Raw genomic sequence first — 5,701 nt, 5'->3', positions numbered from 1 at the left:
CTTATTTTTTTAGATCTAAATTTGGTCTTGACCTTTCAAAAAGTAGTCAAATTAAGTTTTTTTAATGAAAATATTGATTAAAACATTAATATTTTTAATGATATTAGCATAACAACCTCCATAGTAGTTTAGATATGCTTTATGCAAACATAGCACTATTTTTCTCATGTCAATAAATAATTTAATAATTACAAAATATTCAAAAATATAATAAAACAGTCCAAAATTGAAAAAAATTAACATGAAGTACACGTGAATTGCCATAAAGGTTTTCATGTCTACAATTCAACATTTTAGTAAATATTTTTATTAAAAAAATAGTATTTTGATTCTTTTTAAAAAGTTGATGCTCAAAAGAATAAAAATTAAATTGACAAAAAATATAAATATTAACTATAAAATTTATCATTATAAATTTCAAATATTAACATTTCAAAGTATATTTTTAACGATATTGTAATCTCACAAATTTCAAATATATATTGGTACTTTAATGGATAATTTGCTTGATTTTCTTCGTAAACTTCTACCCCTGAACATAAAAGAAGTTCTGGGTTGTTTTTATATTAAATTTAATCTCATTATTTCTAAGGTTAAGATTTAAAATTTTATTTTTGATGATTTTTTTATTGATATGCATTGAAATCTACAAATTTCAAATATAAAAAGAAAAAAATTAAAGGTTCGTTATTTCTTATAAGATAAACTGTAAAAATAGTCATTTTTGTTTGCCTTCAATTATATTCTAGTCACTTATGTTTGAAATGTTACATTTTAGTCATTTTCATTATCATTTTGTTACGAAGTGATCACTCTACCGTCAAGCTCCGTTACCTCCCAAACGGTGGTCTTATGTGGTGGTCCTACATGGCAGTCCAAATGGGTTTTAAATTCCAACTTGGATGCCCTACGTGATAGTCCAAATTAAATTTATTTAATTAAAAACCTATTTTCATCCTAACAACTGGACATCCAAGTTGGCATTTAAAATTTATTTGGACTGCCACATAGGACTGCCATTAGGGAAGTAACGAAGTTTAATAGTAGATTTACCACTTTGTAACAAAATGATAATGTAAGTGAGTAAAATGTAACAAGTGAAACATAAGTGATTAAAATGTAACCTAAGGCAGACAAAAGTGACTATTTTTGTAGTTTACCCTTTCTTATATAGTGGATCTCGCGAACTTAGCAACGTATTTATAGAGAACCTGACATATGTTTCTCAATGAAGCTAAAAATATCGCGAATTTTGGGTTCTTCTCCAAACTTCAGGCTAGCAAAACTCAGGATAGACAACTTCGCTAAGATTATATGAGGGCCATGTAGAGGCATAAAGTAATTGATTACCAATCATCCCAAAATGACTTATCTAAAAATATAACATCTGTCGAAACCATTTTTTTGTTTGATCCAGGCTGCAACTCGTTGCTCACTTATCCCCGCGATACTTGTCAGCTCCTTTAAGAAAGTTAAGACGTGACGGCTCTCGAATAATCTTTGTCGGCTTGAATCCTCGAGCGATGAAGCAAATTCGTGTATTTCTTCATGGGCTATCAGCCTTCTTTCATTGTGTTTACTTGGACCATATTTAGACAACCGTGTTATAATCCACTTTATCAAGAAATTCGTTTTCTTATGACAAACTGTTCTATTTAGCAATCAAATATGAATCAACACCTCCTTTCTATGATGATGTAATGCAATGCAGTTATAAACAAAACAAAAAACAAAACACGTTAGTACAGGAGAAATAAATAAAAAATAAAGCACCTATTCGGGTGACCACTAGGGGTTCGGATTGGCTCTACCTAGGGTAAACTCCTAGGTCTCTCTATATGTGGCTCGGTTCTAGAGAAAGGGTACCTGAACCAGCAGATTCCTCAATCTTCACCCATTATAGGTTTATATGGATCGAGTTCAGTTCAGGGGAACACATTTCCCTATGACCATGCAGAGATGAAAATCTCACGAAATCATAGGTACGGATGTATCCTGGAAGCAATCCACTAGCCTATGCGGAGGTGAAAACCTCACGAAGGCATAGTTTCTCACTCCCACTTAAAGGTGTGACCACAATGGTCATGCAATGTAATGTGCAAGGATATATGCATAAAAAAACTCGAAGCAATAAAGAAAATATGAATAAAATAATGAAAACCGTAAGAAAAACGGATGAAATACAATGAAGGGATCATAAGTTTAAAACGAATTTTCAATTTTCGACAAAGGATGAAAATCAATCAATTTATGGCTCGACTCTCAATGTCCTCAGTGGAGTCGCCAAGCTGTCGAAACCATTTTTTTGAAAAAACGGGGATTGACTTTATATTTGAAAATGATAAACGAAAATTGGGAGTCGCCACCAATCTTTTTTGTTTAGGTGTGATCGAATCACCTAGAAATTTGGTCATTTTAATAAAACATTTTGATTTACTACAATAACGATTTTGGTCTACGAAATTTGAGAAAACGGGTTCGGGAGTCGGTTACGTAGAGGAAGGTTTAGCACCCTCGTAACACCCAAAATTGGTACCTAATTGATTAATTAATGTCTTGATGTCGAAAGTTGAAAAGATTTTAAAATAAAATTTTAAAATATGATCCCTTTTTATGAATGTTTAGATAGCTCGAGGTGGATATTAAGATTCTCTTGTTTCGAAGAAATAAAATATCACATCCAGTACGTAGGACATGACATATTCGAACCTTCGATACGAAAATCATCTCATGATTTCCAAAACTCATGCATTGAAATTTTAAAAAGGATGTTCGGTTGTTTGATCAAACGAAAAATCGAAACCCAACACGTAGGGCACGTTTTCTCGAAATTTCCAAACACAAAATATTGCCTTATTTTTTTGAAGAAAAATGTGGACAGAAATTTAAAGGGATGTTTGATTATTTGGATAAATAAAAAATTGAAACCCAGCACATTAGTGCACGATTTCCCGAATTTCCAAACATCAATCATCGCTTTTGTTTTAGAGTTTAGAAAACGTGGACGGGATTTTAAAGGAAAATTTGATTATTTAAATAAACGAAAGATCGAAACCCAACACGTTAGGGCACGATCCCTCGAATTTCTAAACATCAAACATCGCCTTTGTTTTATTTAAGTCGACTCAAAATACATTAATTTGACTTGAAATAAAGTGGAATCATTAATTGGATTAATAAGTTGAAAACTACAATGCGACAATTGCGAATGAAAGGCGAATGAACATGGAAAAATATACATGGATAACGAACTTTATTAATGAACGAAAATAGTATAAAAAAAACAAATTAACATACACACAATAGCAATGAGCTCACATCCAAACAATAATAATCAAAATAATGAAAACTAAAATATAGCTAATTAAAGAAACAAATCAGAATAAAACCATAACAAGTTGTCAAACATAGATAAATAAAATTAAGATAGCAATACAAAAGACTAATGGACAATATGAAATAATAATATATGGAATAATATGAAAACAAAAAAACACATATAACATACATCATTTAAATATCAACATGAATAATTAAAGACAAATGAATTAAAATAATATAAAAATAAATAATTTATAAAAAGGTTTAAAATAATAATATATGAAACGGTTCAGAATAAATAATATATAAATTTTAAAATGAAGTATAAATCAATTTGAAATAAATAGTTTATAAAGCAATTTAAAATATATAAAATAATTTAAAATAATAATACAAAACAAATTAAAATAAATAATATGATATAACAATTTAAAACAAATACTATATGAAAAAAAACTTAAAATAAAAAAAAAACTGCTCAAAATAAATACTACGAAAGATTTATAATAAATAAAATAAAAAAAGAAAACAAAAAAATACAATATAATTAAAATAAGATGACAGTATAATAATGTATGTATATACGATATATATTTTAAAAAAAGTGAAAGCCAGTAATAGTAGACAAATAAATAATATTAAAATAAAATGGATTCATAAAAAGGGTTAAAATTCAGCAAAGGATTAAATTGGAATCAAATGAAATTTGGAGCCTAAATTTTGATAAAATAAATGAATAAACATAAAAGCACTATATTGAATCTCGAATGGAATTTAAGGGGTTTAAATCGGAATAAAAACATGATAAAGGACCACATTGAAGAGCACGAATTATATAGAGGGACCCAAAAGGAAAATATTCCAATGCGTGCATCCCTTAGCGAGCCAGGGGCTAAATTGAAACGCGCGAAAAATATGTGGCCAAATTTATAAAAATAAGAAAAGTGTAAAAGGACCAGATTGTAGCGCATCGAAAAAGAGAAAGGGCTGATTGCGCAAATTACCCATGCACTAGAAAAACGCGGATCCTAGCTGTGCGGGTCGGGTCAAAAACGGGTGGACCAAAACGACGCTGTTTTGGCGTCTGCGCATTGGCCCAAAACGGCGCTGTTTTATATAAATTATAAAAGTTATTTCTTTGACAAAAAATTCATTTTTATTCCTTCATTTCAAAAAAACCAAAAAAAAAACAAAAAAAGGTTCTCTCAACTTTTCTCCCACTCTTCAGTATCCGGCCACCGGACCGATCATTGGCCACCGTGTCGATCGTCGGTCGCCGGTGTCGGCGTCGCCCGGAGAGTTCAAAAAAACTCACTTTTTAACCCCCTTTTTTATGCAAGACTTAGATCTAGGATTTATTAAAAAAAAACTAACAAAAAGAAAAAGGAAAAGAAGCAAATCGCGAGGGAACGCCTTCGTCTTTGCTGCGTTTCAAACCTCCGTCGAAACCCAAACTGGTTTTGTGACGTCCAGGCTACTGAAAGCTTTTTCAATGGCGTCGAAAGACGAATCAGTATGTTTTTTTTGTTATTTATCTATTTATTTATTTCAAATAAAATAAAAAAAATGAAAAGAATCACCTTTGATTTTTTGAATCTGTTTCAAACTTCTATTTTTTTACTTTCTTCCTCCCCCTATTCATTTCGATTTTGCTTGTCGCTTTATAGCCGAAAATACAACATTTTTGTTACTGTTTATTACTTTTTCTGCTCTATTTCTGCTACTGTTCATATTGCTATTTGTGGTTGTTCTCTGTCTGCTTCTGTGTTCCTTGCAGGTCAACGGAGGCCATTCTGATGCAAAGATACAATCCTTGGGCGTTGGGCATGCTGACAGAGCATGTGGAGGCAGTGGCACTTAGGGTTTTCCTTTTACTGAAAATAGGTTTAGGTTGTGGGCCATCTGGGCCTTTAGATTTTTTAATTCTGGGTTTCTAATTTTGCTGTAAATGGACTTTGGGACTTCTTTTTCTTTTGTAAATTTGGACTGTTATTTAATTTTTGTTTTGGTTTTGTTTTATTGGGCTCTGGCAAATTTGAGACTCTACAATATCACCATCACTGTCAAGAATATCAAATCAGGCTTCAATGCCAGTGTCCTCAAGACACACAACTAAACTTATTCCTCACTATAAAACAACTATGCAAACAAAACAACTATGCAAACAACTCATACAGTCTACATACTCATTCATTCTTCTTTAATCATCCAACTCTCAACTATGCAAACAACTCATACAGTCTACATACTCATTCATTCTTCTTTAATCATCCAACTCTTCTCAAAATAGATCTCTTCCCCAATCTAATCCTTCTTTTTCCTCCATTGTGTCATCATCTTCCTCCCTTGTTTACCTCATTGGTTAACAAGTTTTAATGAG

At 31.2% G+C, this 5,701-nt stretch overlaps 1 long non-coding RNA gene across 1 annotated transcript; it reads left to right on the top strand.

Moving 5' to 3' along the window:
* The first annotated feature begins 4,355 nt into the window (after positions 1 to 4,355).
* On the top strand, positions 4,356 to 5,340 carry LOC107889216 (uncharacterized). The gene is made up of 2 exons (XR_001681686.2): positions 4,356 to 4,834; positions 5,099 to 5,340. It is a non-coding gene; the product is annotated as an uncharacterized lncRNA (long non-coding RNA).
* Positions 5,341 to 5,701: the final 361 nt, after the last annotated feature.

The sequence above is a fragment of the Gossypium hirsutum genome, chromosome A09 (genome assembly GCF_007990345.1).
Source record: "Gossypium hirsutum isolate 1008001.06 chromosome A09, Gossypium_hirsutum_v2.1, whole genome shotgun sequence".
In the NCBI taxonomy this organism is placed as follows: Eukaryota; Viridiplantae; Streptophyta; class Magnoliopsida; order Malvales; family Malvaceae; genus Gossypium; species Gossypium hirsutum.
Note: the sequence above shows the minus strand (reverse complement) of the source record. Positions and strands in the feature narration are given on the sequence as shown.